The sequence below is a fragment of the Monomorium pharaonis genome, chromosome 1 (genome assembly GCF_013373865.1).
Source record: "Monomorium pharaonis isolate MP-MQ-018 chromosome 1, ASM1337386v2, whole genome shotgun sequence".
NCBI lineage: Eukaryota > Metazoa > Arthropoda > Insecta > Hymenoptera > Formicidae > Monomorium > Monomorium pharaonis.
The window spans coordinates 31,750,878-31,773,307 of record NC_050467.1 but is presented as its reverse complement, the minus strand read 5'-3'; positions in this window follow the sequence as shown (position 1 = coordinate 31,773,307).

Genomic DNA, 22,430 nt, shown 5'->3' with positions numbered 1-22,430 from the left:
GAGATCTTTTTTTTTCTTTCCCCTCTTTTTCGATTTTTCTTTTTCTATTTTTTTTCTTCTTTTTGTCCTGGTCCCCCTTTTTGTAAATAAATCATTTGATTTGAAATCTATATAATTGTATTATATCTTATTTTTTATAGATAACACGGTCTACGTCCCACACAGCACACTTTATCCTGAGGATATCCCAAATTATCCCAGACAGACGAAGGCAATTCCATGGATATCTCAATGAGTAGCTCCCAGGATATCCTACAAAAATATCTTCAAATATAGTAAAATATCTTAAGATATCATATGATGTCCCATTAATATATTTCGATATCCCCAAAAATATCTTAAAATATTATAAGATATTGTGAGATATTTTATAATATCTTACGATATCCTATTACATCCAGATAATATCCCATCATATCTTTTATCTCTACAATTAATAGAGCGTAAATCAAGTGTAAAGGAAAAGTGAATTATAATGTAATAAAAGAGTGACAAAAGCGTTAATTAAATCTCTAAGAAACGTAAATTAAAACAGAACATAAAGAAAGTACACTTATCAAAATAATGTGGTATATATTAATAATACTAAAAAATTATAAAAAATGACATTAAAAAATTTTTTTTATTTTATACAAACAGAGCAAAAACAAACTTTTTAATAAGTTATTCCACATGCTATTTTGCACGCATATGTAAAAATGAATAAAAAACTAAAACTTCATATTTATTCATAAAAATATAAGTTAACTATACATATTTCATCCTTCTGATAACATCTATTGTAATGATCTATAACAAATATGTATATATAGACAAGAAGTGTTCATGGATTATCACGTGGCGTTAGGATGCGTACGATCTTCAAGCAACGTCGGCGATGGTTGACAGTTGGATGGGTGACTGTTTTTTCAGATATAGAGATTAAACATGCTTTAACGGGTACGACTGTAGCTTGGCTGAAACATGTTGTTATAATCTTCTTCCTCTTACAAGATTAACGTAAAAATAATTAGAATTTTTTATTTTTTGTTCAAGTTTTTTTCAATTCTTAGAAACTCTCAAAAATACTTAGAAATATTCAAAAATTTTCTAAATTAATCACAATTTTCTATTTTTAAAATTTTTCCGAGAAACATTTCAATTCTTATAAAAAATCAGAATATTTATCAGAAATTCTGAAAAAAATTTTTTAAATTTTGACAAATTTTTTTACTAGGGTATACTACGAAAATTTTACATATATAATCAAATTGAATTTAATTCAACCCAAGTAATATATGCTGTGTGGGCTTCTTTAAGGAAAAAAACCACATAATCTAAGATAATACTTTTGTCAACCTAAGTGATATATATTTTTTTTTTAAAGAAAAATTATTTAACCAAGGTAAGACTAGTTATACTTAGACACAAATTAATTTCTTTACAAAAATAATGATATCTCTAAATTTTTTGCGCCAATTATATACTGAGGAAAAAAAAATTTTTTTGATCAAATTTAACCTAAGTGATATTTTCTTTTAAGGAAAAAAAATTCACAAATACAAGGTAAATTTTTTTCAAATTTAATCTAAGTGGTACATACCTTTTTGGATGGAAAAAATCAAATTTATTTATATATCAAATAAATTTAAGCTAATACTTTTGACCAAATTCAACCTAAGTGATATTTTCTTTTAAGGACAAAAAATCACACATTTAAGATAAAACTTTTCTGATTTAACATAATGAGGGAAAAGAATAATACTGGATTCAAATAAATATTTATTTGAATGGTACTAATCACACATTTTATTAAAAATAAATATATAATGAATATTTATTTCAAACAAATAACATTTTTTTAATTATAAAAAGTATTATTTTTTGAAATATTTATTTTTTTAACAGAAGTAATTGTCTTCCATAATGTCCATGGCGTATCTTTAACTTTATGATATCGTTCTTTTGAAATAGTAATAACTTGTTCTTCCGGTTTATATATTTGTTTTAACCGATTATATTCGATAATTGCCTCTTCACTAGCTATTACACACGAAGGGTCGAAATTAATCAAATGCAATCCATCCAGAGATGTCACTCGGGATAATGCGACATAAATCTGACCACAACTAAATACAGAATTACCTACATCCGTAACAACATTTTGCAAACTTAATCCTTGGGCCTTATGAATGGTAACACCATAACTCAAAGATATTGGAAATTGTTTTCTAATAACAAATGCTTTTTCCATAACTTGAAATTTAACACTTACTTTTTCAATAGAATACTCCAAACCAGATGGTAAAAGAAGTTTGATTTTTTCTACATAATCTGTAGATGAATCTTGCACAACTGAAATAACTGTAGCAATTGTACCATTTACAAGACCTAAACTGGCATCAATATTACGTCTTATCATAACTTTCGCTCCAATTTTAATTGTAATTCGTTTGGAAAGCCCAGCTGTCCTACTATTATCATCATCATTATCCGCCAATACCTTTGTTATTCTTTTTTTAATATATGGAATACATTCAATCTCATCTTCAGCAATTAATAATATATCTTTTGAAGAAATACGACTTAACATTGCATTGTTAAGAACATCACACATATGACAAGTAGGCAGTAAACAAACGGTATCAGGAGGCAAATTATCAATACAATTACATAATTCACCTAATCTTTCTTCGAAAGACTTACCTATAAAAGATATTTTTCTTTTTTCGAGAATGTCGCAATCAGATTTTGTCAGTAAACCAATACGAATTCTCGAAAGTAATTCACAATAGGATTCATCTCCTTGTTAGCGCATATTGATCGTTAATTCATCGTAATCAAATAAAGTAGTCCATAAATTAACAGCATTTAAGGCACCAATAAATTTTTTAACTTTTACATTTGATAAATCTACAAAGGCAGGATCTTCATGTACAGGAGGTAACTGAAGCAAATCTCCAAATAGAAGGATATGCACTCGACCAAACCAACTATCATCACAATCAATAGTATCAAATATTTCAGATAATCGGAAATGTATATACAATAAAATCAAATTAGATATCATTGTTACCTCATCAATTATAAAAAGAATAACATCTTTGAGATCTGCTCGTAAAACTTTTAATACGTGATCAGCTAATTGTTTATATTTAGGAGTACAACCATGTTCAACGGGTAATTGAAGTAATCTATGTACTGTCAAACCATTTATATTAAACGCTGCTATACCAGTGGGGGCTGCTATTGCAGTATCCTTATTAAGATTTTGTTTTATCCAGCATTTAATAGTTTTAATCAAGAAACTTTTACCAGTGCCTCCTTCTCCACTAACGTATAGTCGAAGCAACGATTTTTTATCCGACACGGTATTAATGACTCTATCAAATACTCTTTTTTGATCTGCATTTAATTTTGAAATCATTTCAGATATATCGATTTCTTCGTGACCACCGAAATCTTTAAAATCTTGCATTGCTTCACCAGCTTGAATATTTTGAACACCTATCGGATTATCAGGATCATCTTGAGACAGATCTTGTTTTTCGTCGATCTGCTGTTGAACCAACTCTTTCACAGTTTCAATTGCTTTTTTCAATTCTTCCATTTTTTCATGATACTGAAATGCTTCGACGAGATGTAATTTTACCTTATGAAATGATTCTGCATAAGTATCACAACTGTTTTTAAGATCTTCCATTTTTCGCCACGGTTGAAACATAAGAAGTAATGAAAAAAAATAATTTTCCGGCCGCGTTTTAACATCATATTTATAATGAGTAATGAGATGTCCACGTTGTCGCCGTTTAAGGTAGTAACCATTATTTATCTTGTAATATTTAATTTTTTTACTTTGTGGCTTAACTTTTGTAATATCATACCATTGCACAAATTCATACAAACACATCGATTCAAGTTCTTTCGGTCTATGTGGATAATGGTCATCTATTACAGACGCACAAAATATATCTGTAGAATCTCCATCGAGAGCTTCAACTTCCTTAATGTTTTTGACTCTTCTATATCGTATCTGATTCGTATCCAACCATTTGAATGTCGTATCTCGATCAGTTCCATATGAAGGAATACTTAGTAATGTATCAGCAGCTTCAAGAGCTCCACATTTTCTATTATTTAAAAATCGTAATCCAATATTCCAAAGACAGCTTGCTACCGATTTGTTTGTCTGATTTTTACAATCAAGAATATTATCAGATAATTCACATTGTCCTGATTTACTTACATACTTATTTATGTACATATTAATAAACCTTGAATTTTCTCCTATATATTGTATATCCATATTTCCATTCCATGCAGTAAGAGTAGGGATATTATAGTCATTTGTATAACGCTCTTCCTCCGTTCGAGGAAGATCATAAAGCCTATTTCTAGACTTTAACTGTTTCCTACCTGCTATGGAACTTACAACATCTCTTAAACATAATGTATCCGTAACAGTACGAGGAAATCCAAAACGACATATACGACCAACTTTACGTCCCATTTTCTTAAACCGAAGACAATAATTGTTATGTTTGTGTTGTTGGTATGTATTAAACCGCTCATATAATAATGGAGAAATATTTTTATCTGGCATTTTACAAGTTACATGTTGTAAAATAAATTCAGAAATTTCTTTTTCAGAAGCTACACCAATAAGTGGTGCATCTTTAATCCAAATTAACATATGAAAATGTTGTATCCCTCTACCTTGATATTCTCGTCGCCAGAAGTAATGTGTAACTTCTCCGATCGGATGATCTTCGGAACAAATAAAATCAATCATTGCTCGAAACTTATTATCGAGAAATCTTGACGTTGATACAGGATCTCTAGCAACGAGAACACTGGTGGAAGACAAATCGTTACACCAACCATTTACTTCACGAATGTATTGACCTAAATTATCCCACATCCATTCACTAGGACTCAATGTTAAAAACCATGTCGCAGGTCCATAATGTTGTACCATGCACTCTAAATCATATCTTGGTCTACGCCAATATTGTGCCGTATTTCTTAGAGTAGAAAATATTGTACTTAAATCAGATTCCAATAATTCTTTCTGCAATGCTTGTAAATATTCCAAAGCTGTGTAACGATCTCGAAAATTGGTTACATTCAATTTTTGATAAATACCGCGTTTTAATTGACGATTATTTGCATTATTTAATAAATAAAACAAATATTGTTGATTTAATCTATATTTGGGGATGTTTAGAAGTCAAACGACATTTAATATATTCATGTTCATGAAGTTTAATTTGTCTAGTTTCATGTTGTCCATTAACACCAAAGGGATATAAATCTGGAAAACATAATAGATCTAAAAATTTTTCACGATTATCCAGAGGTAATTCTTTAATTTTTAACATTGATACAAAGCGTTAGCACTTTCACGTGTTTTTTTTTCATATAAAGGATAAATGGTATACTGTTCATAATAACTATCCTTCCCAGTGAACACAGTAATATAGCAGCAGTGTAACAGCAATGTAACCGAATATAACAGGTTACGTTACTCTGAAATTACACGTAACTTACATGTAAGTTACAATTTCCGACTCAGCAATATAACATGTTATAATTACATGTTATCTAACCGTTACACAACAGTTACAAAGAAAAATAAAATAAAATAAAAATTTCATTTTTTTAAAATTATTTTTATCACCAGCACATACTACATTTAGAATAAATTTTTATTAATTAATTAAATTTAAATTATTTAATTTTTTATTTTATTTTTACTTGTCGCTGCTAGGTTTAAACCCGGGACCTTAGGATGACGAACCTTGTACTCTACCTGCTACGCCAATTTGACTCATCGATATGGGTACTTGTTATTGTCTACATATACTTATATGTTATAAACTGACGCAACTATATTATTTTTTATAAAAGCAATTAAATTTTGCAAAACATTAAAAATAAATAGCATTAATTTATTTACTTATTAATTTTATTGTTAAATTTATCTTTTTCCATAACCTTAATAATTTGATGGAAATTGCGATCTATTTAGCACTAATCTTTGAAGCGTTCAAATGATTAATTAGATGGTTAACTATATAGATCGTAATTCTAAGAAAAATTGAATAGTATACATTTATTATTCTGTTTTTGTTCAGCACATGATGAATTTCGATTTTGTGCATTTTTTGTGCGCAGTAATTGTAGACAAACCGTTATTTCTGAAAACATTATCTTTATAATAATTTTTTTTATTATCAAATAGATCTATCATTCAGGATGTTGTAATGTTGTCTGATTTCTGAGTCAACTACGACACATCGTTCCGTAATAACATTGATACGAACGTGTTATGTTACGATTATACAATTTTTGTTGAATAACTGTAACGCCAAAACGATGTATAACAGCTATATCACTTGCGTATAACAAATATTACGTAACAAGTTATTTCCATGTCATATAGCACCTACATATCACAAGAATAACAATGTTAAATTACATGTAACTTCCATGTTATATTGCCGCTATAAAATGTGTTGACTGGGTTGTCATCAGTAACCTGAGTTAACATAGCGTCACCTTGAAGATTTAAAACAATAGCTTCTGCATTATTTTTTGTTTCTTGCATTTCAATTTTTGAATTCAATAATGTACCATCATCATTATCATTATCCGATACAAATTCAGTATTATTTTCTGTCTCTTTTATTTCAAAAAATTCTACATTTTTTCCGAACATAATCCATCGCAAGTATCTGGCAATATAATGTGTTTATAAAGGTGATTATTACGTTTTAACCATACCAAAGCATCGAATACTTTTTTAAGATTTACCATTTCTTCCCAAATAATTTTTGCTTTTGTCGGAATACCTCTAACTAAAATGTACAATTCCATATTGTTTTTATTTATCGCATCAGTTTTCGAACATATTTTGTTCATTGTTTGTTCTAATGGTAATGGTAAATGAAATGTTCTACCTTTTACTTTCTGTATCATCTGCCTATGGGGCAACCTTTTATTCATCACAGTTCCCATTTTAACAACAGTTTGAAATGCTTTAGCTCTTTGTATTAACATTTTTTCGAATGAATTAAGAAACGACATTACTTCGGGAACATTTTGTATAAATAGATTATTTAAAACACAATAAGCAGGCATTAATCCGTTACGAAATTTTTTTTGACAATACAGACATATGTATTGAGGATTAATATTTAGATTTTTTATATGTGCCATTAAATCTCTCCAAATTGGAATATCTAACTGTGTTTTAATCTTACTAATTTCAGATACATTTCTCTTGTAGCAAAGTCTCTCACATGAAACACAAATATATCAAGGTGTGTCCATGGAACGTTTAGTCAACGCCTTAAATGCTTTGCTATATTTAGAAATAATATCATCACTCAAATCAGTTAAACTTTGATGATGTTTGTACATATTTGCTCGATCTTGTGCCAAAATTATAAGTTCATTTAATGTATCGATATCAACAGAATTTAAAGCCTTTTCTAGATTTATTAACTTTCGATAGTCTGCTCTCAATCGATAAATCAAATGTTTAATAAATCTCACCTTTGGAAAATGAGGTGATAATAACTGAATAGAAAGAGACATCGCTTTACAAAGATTTGGATTAATGTAATAAGCTTGTGTATGACCTAATTTGTCAGTCAAATCGTTTACTGTACATGTCTGACAAACCTTGCGTAATAGTTCTGGTATTTTCTTTAAAGTACATATATTTATTGTTTCGAGAAATTTTTTATAACGATCAATTACAAATGAATCAATTTTACACAAAGTGTCGCACAACCATGCTTTCTTAGCTTGTGCTTCTACCAAAGGTAATACATTTATAACTTGACCTTTCACGTTTGTTATCAAAGGTTGCAATGAAGTAAATTGTTTACCATATGTAGAATCGATAAAATAATTTTCGGAAGAAGCTGTATGACCCGAAATACCACATAACGCACGTAATTTATCATCAATTGTTAAACACTCAGTAACGAGAGTTAAGTGTACTTCAGCCTTTTTTTTCAATACAGCTAATATTTTATACATATTGTGAATATAATTATTTCTAATATGCATAGACCAACGCAAAATCCTTTCAGCTTCTAATCGTCTTTCAATTTTATTTTTAATATCCAGTTTATTCATAATATCTGTTATTGTTACCGGATTACGCATATGTATGTAATTTTTTGACCAAAACTTTTCGTATTTTTTAATAATACTTTGATCAATATTCTTTTCTATACAACTAGATACAGTTTTTGTTGTAATATCTTTTGTTATATAACCATTTGCAATCAGAATATTGTATTTGTCTCTCTCGTTCGCGCTGAGAATTTATTAAATAATGTTTTCGCTTTTGTTTATGTTGTTTTACTAAATCCTTTTTATAACGACATTGCTTCTGAATTCGATTATGTTCTAATTTTCGATTATACCTATATTTCTTATTAGCCCGATTTTTTTCTCCACTTTTGTGATATCGTTCAACTTGTTTAGCGCGATTTTTTTCTCCACTTTTTTGATATTGTTCAACTTGTTTAGCGCGATTTTTTTCTCCACTTTTGTGATATCGTTCAACTTGTTTAGCGCGATTTTTTTCAATATTTTGATGATATCGACGTCGTTTCTCAGCAGAGTTAATTTCTAAATTTTGTTCATACTGATGTCTCTTTCTACTAATAGAATAATGCTTTTTTTCATCAATATCTTCCCCAGCAAACACAAAGTTACATGTAACGTGCCTGTTAGTTATAATTTCCCACTCAACAATGTAATTGTAATATAACACGTGTGTTATATTACAATTACATTGTTGAGTGGGAAATTATAACTAACAGGCACGTTACATGTAACTTTGTGTTTGCTGGGTCTACTTTCAAGCAATGTTGAGAGAACAAAGATTTATTAACATTTTTACCTTCAAAATCTTTGTTTATATCTATTATGTCTTTGTTTATATCTATTAATTGTACATTTCCTTTTAATATGCTTTCTTGTTGTCTTTCATATTGACATTTTTCACGTATGCAAGTTGCTTCAGCCTCTTGTGCTTTTACTACCGCTAAGGGAAGCACTTTCTGAGAAATATAATTTGCATCTTGAGGAAAATGCTCAATTATATTGGATTCAAACATTTTTATTAAGTGCGAACGCATTAAACTATGCTTATATTTTACTTTGGTTGGGTTTTATGTTAAATAATAACAAAACAGCAAAGGCTATTGCAAAAACACCACAATCGCTACCGTTCGGTTGTTGTTGCACAGTAAGAAATATGACAGGATTCGTGATAAAATCATAAGTTGGAAACAATTTTTGTAAAAATTGTTTTTGACAATCACTTAACATTTTTCCATTCATAGAATCGTAAATAAATATATTTTTTGTATCATAATAACTGCATATCCAATGTGTTCCCAACAACGTAGATGGTAATATTTGTATATGTTTTTTGTTTCTCGGTATGGGTTGTATTGTATTTATTAATTGTATTCGCCATGTTTCGACAAATTCATAATCAGAATATTTTTTTAAAAGATAATTAAAATGATCCATATGTAAATCATTTAACCATCTGCCTTGGGCAATAATACTTCTTTGTTCTAACGATAGCATCATTTCTCGTTGATATCGGTTTTTTTTATCAACATGTTTTATTGCAGAATCATGACTTTTTTCTAACAAATTCAATTGTTCTTCGTGTATTTGCGTGTATTTGCGTTTTGTACAAATCGCTTTTTCTTTTACGTTTACTATTAATGGAACTACTTTCTGAACAACAAACTTTGAATTTTGAGAAATGTGCTCAATTGATGTATTTTGCTCTTTTGAATCATTTTTATGTAATTTATCATTAAATTGAGAATTGTAATTTAATAACTGATTTAATTTCTGTTGTGTTTTTTTGGTCAGATTGTCTTTTGGCACGTTTACGAGCCGCGTCAACCTCTCTTGCTCTTATTACTTCCAGTGGAAGCACCTTCTGAGAAAAACCATATTTTAAATTTTGAGGAAAATGCTCGATTATATTGGATTCAAAAATTCTTACTAAATGCGAACGCATTAAACTGTGGTCATATTTTACGTCTTCAGGTTTGATATTGAATAACAATGAAATAGCAAAAGCTATTGCAAAAACCCCGCAATCATTAGTATTCGGTTGTTGTTGTACGGGAGGAAACTTAACGGATTGTTTCTTAAAACAAAAAAATGGAAATAATCGTTTCAAAAATTGTTCATAATTTTTGTGCAATTTCTTATTATTAAGTGAATCATAAATAAATATATTTTTTGTGTCATAATAACAACACACCCAATGTCCATTCAATGGTTTATTTAAATCATGTAAATGTAAATTCAGTGAATCAGATATACTAAATAAAATTTGTATATGTTTCTTATTCTCTGACATAGGTGGTATTGTATCAGGAATTTGCATTCGCCACGTTTCAACAGGTCTATAATCCGAATAACTTTTTAAAAGCTATTCAAAATGATCCATATGTGCACAATTTATCCAGTCACCATTAATAATAATATTTTTTTGTTCTAATGATATTTGTTTATTAATTTTTACAGACATTTTTGTATAATATATATAAGGTTTTTTATACCACACTACACTTAATTTTTATAGGTGCACAATATCCGATATATACAAGCGCACAGCACCCGGTTTGTGCAGGCGCACAGCACCCGACTTTTACAAGCGCACTGCACCCGTTTGTGTAGGCGCACAGCACCTGATATTGACAGGCGCACAGCACCTGTTTTTTGCAGGCGCACAGCACCCGACTTTTACAAGCGCACTGCACCCGTTTGTGTAGGCGCACAGCACCTGATATTTACAGGCGCACAGCACCTGTTTTTTGCAGGCGCACAGCACCCGTAAATTAATAGATTTTATTTTAAGGTACTCAATAATACGTGCTTTATAAAAATTAATGCGAGAATGTAGAAGAGCAAAACGCTTCTCTTGCATCCCACCCACACGTTCTTTGCACCGGGTTTGCGACTTTAAGTAAAGATATCATGTATCGTACTTATAAAACTTTTTTTGTTAATAACAACGTTAATAACTTAGGAGACAATATCAATGTCAAGTCGCTGGAGTTGAATTCCTTTTGTTAAGATTTACCCATATTTCTTTTTACTTGTACATAGTATCAGAATTTACAGCAAATTATAAAACTGTTTTGTTTATAACTTTGTAACGAACGACGAGCACAGCCAAAATCTCTTGAACATCACACTCAGGAAAATGACCTTGACAACATATGCTAAGATCAAAGTTATTGAAACTGGATCCTCTTTTGTTAAAGTTTACCAATTATTTTAATACCAAAGCCGATGCAGCAACTAATTTGTTTAAAGTACTTTACTCTTGTATTTTTATGATGTAAGTTTTTAAAATACCATCTATTCTTCTGTTTAATACAGAATACTTAAGAAAGAATGAAGTGCATTTATAACCCAATATGATGTTTGGGATGATAAGTTTACCATTCTAGAATTAATATGTTTTTAAAATAACATAAATATTTATATATATCAAAATAAGTAAAACAACTAATAATCAATGGCTCGTTATTTAATAAATAATCAGTCAGATTTATAATTAAAATTTATCTGTAAAAATTCCAATGAAAAATACAGTAGACCAATCATAAATAATATGTAATTAATTTTGCATACTTAAATGCCTTTTTAGAAAATTTATTACATGACATTTTATTTTAAACATTATTTTAATTATTATTAAAAAATTTATTACATGACATTTAAAAATAAACTAAATTTGTAACATTATCATTTTTCCTTAACATCATAAAAACTATCAAAATATTCTGTACATAAAAAGTAAGAGAACGTTTTCACAAAGCAAAATATTTCACAGAAATGTTTTGAAGATATTCCATAACTATCAAAATATTTTTAAAATGTGTTTGAAATATCTCTTAATAAAAAATCATACTAATTGTATCTTAAGCTTAAATTTTATTTATTCTAATCTTTAATTCTCATTCAAAATTATTTTAAAAATATCCTACAAAATTTTATGAGTATTTGATGTTAGTTATATAGGTTATACTTACAAACTTATAATAAAATATATCACAGAAATACGTTTCAACAATCACTATCAAAATATTTTAAGAATGTTTCTGAAAAATCTTCAATACAAAAATATCTCTGATTTATAATCACAGAGATAAGATATCTTAAAAATGATTCTGAAATATGTGCAAGATAATGAAGTCATATTAATTTCATCTTAAATTTAATTTTTGTATCTAGTAAACATTATCATTTTTTCTTAACATCATGAAAACTATCAAAATATTCTGTACATAATTGCAAAAGAGTAAAAGAGAACGTTTTCACACAGCAAAATATTTCACAGAAATGTTTTGAAGATATTCCATAAACACTATCAAATATTAATTTCATCTTAAATACGATATTTAATTTTGGTATTTAGTAATAATTTTTAATTCTTATTTAAAATATGTTAAAGTTTATCTTAAGATATGTTCAAGAAATATTTTTTTATAGACAATCATGATATCAAATAATTTTATGAAATGAATAACTAATAATAAAATATCTTAAAATTGATTTAATTGTAAGTATTTGTACTTACAAAATTATATACCTATTGACAAACTTATTAGGCATCTTTATTTCCTCTAATATTTTTGAAACTGAATAAGCGTAAGCTTTCTATTTATGTGTTGTTTTTATATAACTGTCCTTACAAAATATTTAAACAAGTGAAACAAAATTTCTTAAAGATGTAGCAATATACTTACCAAACTCTTTATCATATTATTCCAATTTCATCATTACTTAATAAACTTCTTTGTCTAGTTATTGTTAAAAAAATGATGTTGCGCTCCAAAAAACTTAAATATTTAAATACTCTAAAAAATTGGTACCATTAATTTTCTTATATAAATAGAGTGCCTAACAATTTTGTCAATGGCTATATAATTAGAAAATACAATGTTTTATTACTTACGTTTCAATTAAAAAACAGTCTTTTAGGCAGACCACTGATTACCTGTACAATATAAAATTATATTATAAATTGTATATTATATAATACATACTAATTATATACATATTATATATATTATATACAATATACTCACATATACTAATTACCCGACAGATATTAATCAAGCCCAATATTTTCTTAAACACAATCCTTTACCTATATAAATTTAAAATTATTAATATCAAATGCAATGAAATAAAATCGGACTATATTAATCTAAGTTTTATTACCTAAGTTTTAAACAAATATACATTGATCAACACAAATATCTGGACATGTCATTACTTTTTGACATATTCAGACATTTGTACTGGTCAATAGACATAAAAAGCATTTAAAAAATAATATAAATAATTACCTCCTTACTGCTGAAAACTACGAAATCTTCCGTAATATACAACACACAATGATAATATACACACAATAATAAGAACAAATATAACCCTCAAACAACTAAACAGTTGATCAATTATGTACGACCACTTTTAGAAATCGCGCTATCAGCGCCGCGATTGATTTATTATCTTGAAAAATCCCTATAATCCATAATACGTGTGACAACCATATTAAGGGCGATCGCACAGACTTTTGCATAACGCATAACATATGTACATAACAAATTGATTGGTCCATGAGCAAAGTGCATAAGAAATTCAACCAATCGAATTCCTTGTGCATTTATGTTATGCGTTATGCAAAAGTCTGTGCGGGAGCCCTTAAGGGTGCCATACACGGAAGAAAACATTTAATAAATGATTTGTTTTTCATTTCTGCACTGCTGCACTGATGCAATAAGTTAGAATAAGATAAATATATTTTTTAATTTTGAGAATGCCACTGCAATATTAAAAAAATATTGTTTTAACGATGGTCCTATCTGAGAGTATTTGAAGAGTACTAGAGTATCTGTATATTTTAATAATAATACCAACTATTAAATTTAATTTATGCCTTAATAACTTTTAAAACTTAAAACAAAGGAGTTGCGTCCATTTTTATATAAAGTCAGTCCCTGAGAGACAAATTTTTTCACAATCCAGGATTTTAACTGGAATACTTTTAGCACCCCAGCGAGTACTTTTGAAAGTTATCTAGACATAAAGCTGCGAAACTTAAGGTAAAAATGTTATGGCCACTTTTATAAAAGTTGAAGTACTAACTGTAACCTAAATTTCAAAACTTATTCAAAATATTTAGCGATTGGTACTATTGTTAAAATGTAGTATCTCTAATGTAGGAACTCTAATATTTTTCGAGTACTTTAAAATAGGAACAACATATTTTTCATTGCTATACCACAGGAAATTAACACCTCGTATTTTCAAATTGCCATTTCTTTAATTATTTCGGCGGTACTCTTAATAATACTTATTAGAAACTTTAATATTTTTCGAGATGCAAATAATACTCTTCATAAAAACATGCACCCCCTTGATTGACTTAAAAAACCCATATGTATGTATATACAGGGTGTCCTTGAACATATTGGTTAACGCTCGTAAAAATGTAGAAGAGAAAAAAACAACAATATTGTCTTGGGTCAGGTCCACTAATAATCGAGACATTAATGTAGGAAAAGGATCATACATTCACGATAGATTTTTTCTTCCGTGTTATAGCTTGAGCGGATCGAGATCTCCCCTCGAAGCACTCTCATTCTGTTGGATTTAACGCTTCTCACACTTCTCAAGTATACAGCATAGCGGCGCTGGGAATGGGAGGACATCTTGCCTATACTGCTGAGCGCCCGTCTTCTTTGCTTTAACCTACCTAATCTTCCAACGAGTTTCTCGAACGTTCTGTTCTGTTCGCTCATTCATACACACTTCATAATAAATACTTTATATCAAAGATAACAGTTTATACTTATTAAAAGCTCACACATTCATATAATTTAAATTTGAAAAGTTAATACCTCGATATTGGTGGATTTAACCCAAGACAATATTAGATAGACTTTTATGTTTATCTCGATCCCTTCTATCTTTTTACGAGTGTTGACCCACATGTTCAGGAACACTGTATAATAAATCATAAATACCCGGGAACAGATTTTTGCATAACTCATAAGAGAATTAACCAATTAGAGGTCTTTATTTCCATTCTGAAGAGAAATAGACGATTCTGATTGATTAAGACTGTTTTCCAACTACGTACACAGACGATACAGTGTAATGTGGCGTTTTTGACCGGTGCTGGGTTAACCCGTTTTAGTTTCTTTTCCTCTAAAACTGGCCAATCACAGTTACTCCCTTCTTCAGAAGAATGGCTGTGATTGTACTTATGACGTCATTAATCGTTCGCAGAGCAGTTAACCCGGGGGCTCGATTCTTGAATTCATTTGAAAAAGAAACGTATTCGCAAATTCTGTTCTTATAAAAAAGTTGGAAATTTATTGGCTATCGTATGGCTTTTAACCAATAAACTTGCAACTTTTCTGTTAGAGCGGGTATTTGCGCATACGTTTTCTTACGAATGAATTCAAGAATCGAGCCCCAGGCTGCAAAACGCTATAACAGTGTCTACTAGTGTGAATGAGACACACGGATATGTTCTACCTCACACTAATAGACACTATTAGCGTTTTTGACCGGTCTTGGGTTAATCGCTCCGGGAACGATTAATGACGTCATAAAGCCAATCACAATCATTCTGTTGAAGAATAGAATAACTGTGATCGGCCAGTTCTAGAAAAATAAGAACCTAAAATAAGTTAACCCAACTCGGTTTTGCTCGGTCGAAAATGTTGTGTTACACTCTGTCGTCTGTGTACGTAGCTGGAAAATCTTTTGTGGGTTATGCATTATCCATTATGCCCGATAAAATAAATTAAATCCAATTTTATAAACACTTTTGATTTTAAACAAGATATAACGTATGCCTCTGATGAAAATATAACACTGAAATATTTTACTGAAAATCTCTGATTTCTTAATTGATCCCTTTTCCAAGATTCATTAAGATTCGTTAAATTCAATTGAAATTTATTAAAATTTACTAAGGTTCCGCCATGCGGGCGGTGCAAATTGGAGACATGGCTCCCGCGGACTGGCTGCAGATGCGGTCGCGCGTGCGAGGTACCCGAGGGCGGCTCGGATATCGCTGACCTTCGATTTCAGAGTTAAGGGCCGATTTCACCAACTTCGGTTACCTTAACCGGTCGGTTATTCCATTGGAATTGACCAATCGCATTTGTTAATTTTACTTAATGACAAATATGATTGGTCAATTCCAATGGAATAACCGGCCGGTTAAGGTAATCGGAGTTGGTGAAATCGGCCCTAAAGCGCAGAACCGTAATCAATTCAAACGAATCTGTAAAGTTAATAATGTCCGTTTCCATCAACAAACTAATTTCGATTAATTTACTTTTTCTAATTTGAAAAACCATTGATCCTTATAAAACATTCATTAAAACCATAAACTAATTCACTCTGTATGAATCGCGCAATTGTTAATTTAGTTTATGGTCATGATGAATGTTTCATAGGAATAGGGATCAATAACCATAAACTAAATCCTTAATAATCGCGTTACTCATACATCGTAAATGCTTCTATTGATTTTTGACCCGTGATCTATCTAACATAAAAATGGACGACGTCGACGACGAGATGTAAGTAGAGAGACATTATATATATATATATATATATATATATATATATATATATATACATATATATATATATATAATTACATTAAAATATATTTAAAAACATTAAATATACTTATAATTATAAAAATTATTCTGCTTTTCAGTATCATGGCAGCCGCCGGTAACACTGAAATCGCGGGCCTGGAAACAGAAATGGCAAAAATAACAAAGAAATTAGCAGCTGCGAACTTCACGGCGGCAAATGATCAAGATATGGAGAAGAATGCCAACAACGAAGTGTAAGTAGAGACATTTGCTGGTTTCCATTTACTCGAACGCATTCTCATAAGTGAGAATTATCTGAGTTTTCGTGCAAATCGAAAGCATAAAACGTACTTAAAATTATATCTTCCTTTAGTGTCATGGCATCCGCCGAAGAAAATTCAAGAATTGCAGCCCTGGAGGTGCAACTGAAGAAACTGATGGAAATGTTAGCTGCAAGGCTGGAAACGACTCCACCAGAACGGGTACGACCAAGCGGGTCCTCCTCGCAGCAATTGAACGAGCAACGCAGCCAGGCAGAGATTCAGTCGTCCAGCGGGACGAGCCCACAGTCGCAATCGCAACGATTACGATTACAACAGCGAGATGAAAACATACGTAAGTATTTTATTTAAAAACCTCACATTGTTATTAAAGTAAAAAGTAATATTATAAATTTTTTAATTGTTACAGCGCGGCGCTGGGAAAAGAGCCGTCACAGCAACAACAAACGCGGGCAGGAAGAATGGCGCGGAGGACGAGAAGGTCGAGGAGGACGAGGAGGACAAGGCGGAAGAGGCAGATCTCCCAAATGTTTTTATTTCAATGTTCATTGATGTATTTAATAATTCTTAAAAAAATGAAATAAAATAAGTAATATTGAACAAAAATTTATTTATAATAATACTGAAACCTTCAAGAAAAAAAGTTATTTTCAGAATTTCTGTGGATACCGAAAATCTATAGTTGTGTATGGAACGAAGGAAACTACTCGATATTCATGGTAAGAGGTTATAAAATCTATAATTCTATTTTAAGTTTGACAACATTCAGGAGTAGCATGGGAGAAGCGTGCACCGCAGAACCACCAGTATGACAGAACAGATGGGTGCGTTGATGGAGATGACAGGTCAGTATAATCTGTACGAGTTACCATAAACTGACTTTGCTGTTTATTTAATTATCTAAAGATTATCTTTTTCATAAATTATGTTGTAACTTTAACACGTGTTGGCTTTAATAATTAAACAGCCAAAGTTAAACAGCAAAGTCAGTTTACATTATTGTAACTCCTAAATTAATAATCTCAGTTAAACTAGAGTTATTAGAAATTAATCTTATTGATTCTTTCAGAGTTTATATAAACCATAGTTCTATATAAAGCATTAATCAGTCTTGCAGAGGTAGTTTTGGACAAGAAGTAGCAAATATTCCCCATAGAACAGATCAGATTGGCATATAACAGATATTAAAGTACGTATTTGTTTGTTACTTTCACATGACAATCCTGCCCTCGCAGGACAACAAGCAGTCATCCGAGGAATTTCAGTAATTTTTTAGTAAAGATATTGCAATATCAATTTATATTTTTTCTGGAAATCAGTCAAAATCCAGATACAACACACTCTCTTACTATTGAAATTGATATTGCAATATCTTAATGAATCAGAATTATTATTAAAATTACTCGGATGACTGCTTTTTGTCCAGTGAGCGCAGGATTAGTCACAAATACATACTTCAATATCCGTCGTATGCCAATTTGATCTGAGCTATCTATGATACAACATCTATTCCCAAAGATGTTTGTGGATTGTATGGGGAATATTTGCTCCTTGTGCAAAACACTTCTGCAAGATTGATTAATGATAAAAATAAACTCTGAAAGAATAAAAAAAAAATTAATTTCAGATAACTTTAGATAATTTAAAATCTATACAATAATGTAAACTGACTTTGCTGTTTAATATTTAACTCTGGCTGCATTTATTAATTAATTTAATTATTAAAGCTAACACGTGTTAAAGTTACAACATAAATAATAAAGCGAAGTCAGTTTATAGTAACTCGTACAGACCTGTCATCTCCATCAACGCACCCATCTGTTGTCATAATCGTGGTTCTGCAGTGCACGCTTCTCCCATGCTACTCCTGAATGTTGTCAAACTTAGAATAGAATTATAGATTTTAGTCTCTTACCATGAACATCAAGTAGTTTCCTCCGTTCCATCTATACACAACTATAGATTTTCAGTACCGACAGCAATTCTGAAACATAACTTCTTTGTTCTTTAATTGATAATCGTGTCGATGGTAGAACGTCGTCGTCGAAGATGCAGGAAGCTGTTCTTCGACGACGACGGTCTACCATCAATACGATTATCAATTAGAGCACAAAGAAATTATGTTTACACAATTTCAAACATCTCATCTATTTCATTGACACAAGTGTAAAATCTTAATGAACGAGAAATAAATGATTTAACCTCCACTACACGTGTCACTTGACACGAGCTGACTCATAGCCGAAGCAATCCATGTGACTCATTAATCAACAATAAAAAGCTTTCGGATTTTACATTAGTGTCGGTGAGAGATGAGATGTATGATGCAGAAGAATTGTGTATTGATTAAATAAATGTTGCTGTAACCTCTGCTACACATGTCACACTTGACAGGAGCTAACTCCTGGCCCGAGCAATCCATGTGACTCATTAATCAACACCAGTATCAGATTTTACATTAATGTCAATGACAGATAAGAAGTATAATGTAGAAGAATTGTGTATTGGTTAAATGTTGCTATAATTGTTAATCAATTCTTTACTTTACTAGTAATATATGTTGATATCTTGGTGACAAAAGTACAAAAGTAATACCATTGTGGTGGTGAGGTAAAAGTTCTTATTCTTACAACATTATTATTTACCTCATCGACACCAGTGTAAAATCTGAGCTTTGTTACTCTCTGATTAATTAATTTAACGTTGCTGTCAATAATTATAATTGACAACAGCAATAAAAATACACAATTTTTTTACATCACACAACATCTAATCTATTTCATCGACACAAGTGTAAAATCTTAATGAACTATGTTACTCTTTAATTAATTAATTTTACATTGGTGTCGATGATTAAATAAATAGATGAGATGTTAAAAAGTTAAGAGACACGGTCAATATAACCTCACAATATACATGTCACTTCGCGTGAGCTGGTACATGGCGCGAGCGAGCGACTGGCGATCCACGTGACTTATACATTTGCCATATACGGTGCTATAGTGACAATGCGAACGCCACATGGTGACAGATAGGAAAGATGGAATTTCGTCCCTCATTTCGGCACCCGCACTACCCGCAGAGATACCTACAAGGTTGACGATAATAATGATGACGACGACGTATCTTAAATGAAATTTTGGCTTTTCGGACTTTGCGTCACGATATCTCCATTCATAGGACATGTAGAAGAAAAATAAAAATAGTTTTCTAATATAAATCGACCCCAAGCTTTCGATTGAGCCTAGTTAGAACTCGATCGGTTTAGCTGTTTCTGAGATCCGATAATCTCGGGTGCTGGCAAGTCGCGTACTCGCGTAAAAGAGCATGCCCCGGGGCTCGCGCTGCGCTTTCACTTGGCGCGAGCCACTACCGTGTCTCTTGATATCTCAGGAAATCCCTTGGACGTCCTCTGGATATTGTTTGAGATATCTACAGGATGTCAAATCGGTGGACATTTGTGCATCCCTTGGATATCCCTTAGATATCGCAGACGGTCCACGGATATCCAACGATATTGCGATATCCCAAAATGACATCCCAGGGACATCCCTAGGATAAAGTGTGCTGTGTGGGGTAAGATACACACACGCGTACTTCTCCGCCTTATCGATAGAGTGAGACGGAGATTAAATAAAAAATATAAATATTTAAGCGCCTATTCTTTCGCTAAAGTATCTATCCTTTTTTATTTACTCTCCGTCTCACTCCCTCGAGAAGACGGAGAGGCAGAAGCACGTTCGGCTCGCGAGTTGAATTTCGAGAGATCTGATATACAGGCAGAGGGGAACCTCTCTGATACGGGATAACCGCATAAGAAAAAATATATTTTTACTTACATATTTATACTCTGCCTCCACGATGCGTTAAATACGATACGAACGTGCGACGAACAGTAGCGGACTGAAGGTGAAGCCTAGCGGCCTAGCCTACTGTTTGTCGACTGTCGACGGTCGCCCGCCGTGATCGACAGCGGATGGACGTGGGCAAAAAAAGTGGAAGGACGCACCAAAGAAAAGCCACCTTACTTAAAAACAATAAAAAAAACATATAATTTAGTTTTCCATTTCATTTCGTTATAGTATTCCTTTTTAAGCAAGTTAAACGTTTTAATAAACAATCCTTTAGTTTTTATTTTTTAATCAATGACTGTAACAATGTATTTTTTAATTTTTTAAACAATAATTAATATTTTTTGCGGAGATTTTCATATTTTGAATTTTTATTACTGATGTGACGTGACGCGTCGGGTCGCGTTCGTCACAAGGGCGTGAGCCCGACCGAGGGGGTCGAGTTGGGGCTCCTCCTCGCCGAGCCGAGGGGGACGCGACTTGGTTTTACTTTTGTTTCTTTCTTTTTTTTAGTTTCCGCGTTACCGGGTCATATTGTTTAGAGTATTTAGGACTAAGGCGCCGAGTGAAGGCTTAATCTTATTGTACCACGAACGGAGGAGGAGCAGCCATCGGGGGAAAAGTATCGCGAGCAGTCGACAGTAGGCGAGGTGCCCCGCGCAGAGTTTCCCCGCCGAGCCGTGCACCGAGCCCGGCTGATTATTACCGCCCTGAGCCGCCTGGATACCGCCGCCCTGAGGATACCGTGGCAAAAATGATACCGCATAGCAACCGGAAAGATTCTTGAGAGGAAACACGCCGAGGGCACGCCACCGGGCTGCAGACCGTGGGAGTTACCGTCAAATTGTAAACGGCCCGCCACGCAGATCGGTTCGGCCACGGCATGGCCAGCCGGGCCAACCGAAAATGGCAGAGCCATAACACTCTCCCCGGCGGAAGTCGTCACGCACGGACCACGAGGCAAGTGGATAGGCGATGCGGCGCAGCATGGGATCGAGGCGTGCGGATCGACCGAAAATCGAAGCACGCGCATGCGCGGCGGCTCGAGCCGGCCGGCGCGGGACCGGGGCTCCTCACTGTTCGGCAAGCCGTGACTGCGTGTAGGCAGAGGACGAGCCCCAGATACCGCGACTGTTACCGACGACTTCAGGGACCAGGACTCCGTTCCATATTGTAAGGCCAGCACTCGGCAGCCATCGATACGTAAGGTTCGGAAAAGGCGGTCAACCCTCGTGCGGGACCGGATACCGGATACCGTTTCCTCGGAGGACATCGGTCATCCGAATCCGATATTATTAGTGATATTAGTGTGTAAAGTAACTCAAAGAAAGAGTAGAGTTTTGTGGCCGCACGAGGGCTCGGACCGACCGGCCCCGAATAATTGATACCGCGAGTACGTCCCTCTCGGACTACGCCGGAGCCGACAGTCATAGGATTAGAATCATAGTTACCGCGAATCGGTTCCGCAATCATTTATTTTGTCTTTGTTTGAGCGGAGAGCCTCGTCGGCCTCCCGCCGCGTATTATCAATTTTGTCTTTTCCACATGTTTGTGTCCAAAGTTCGTTTCCGTCTCTATCACAGTAAAATCCATGAATTAATCGTGTACAG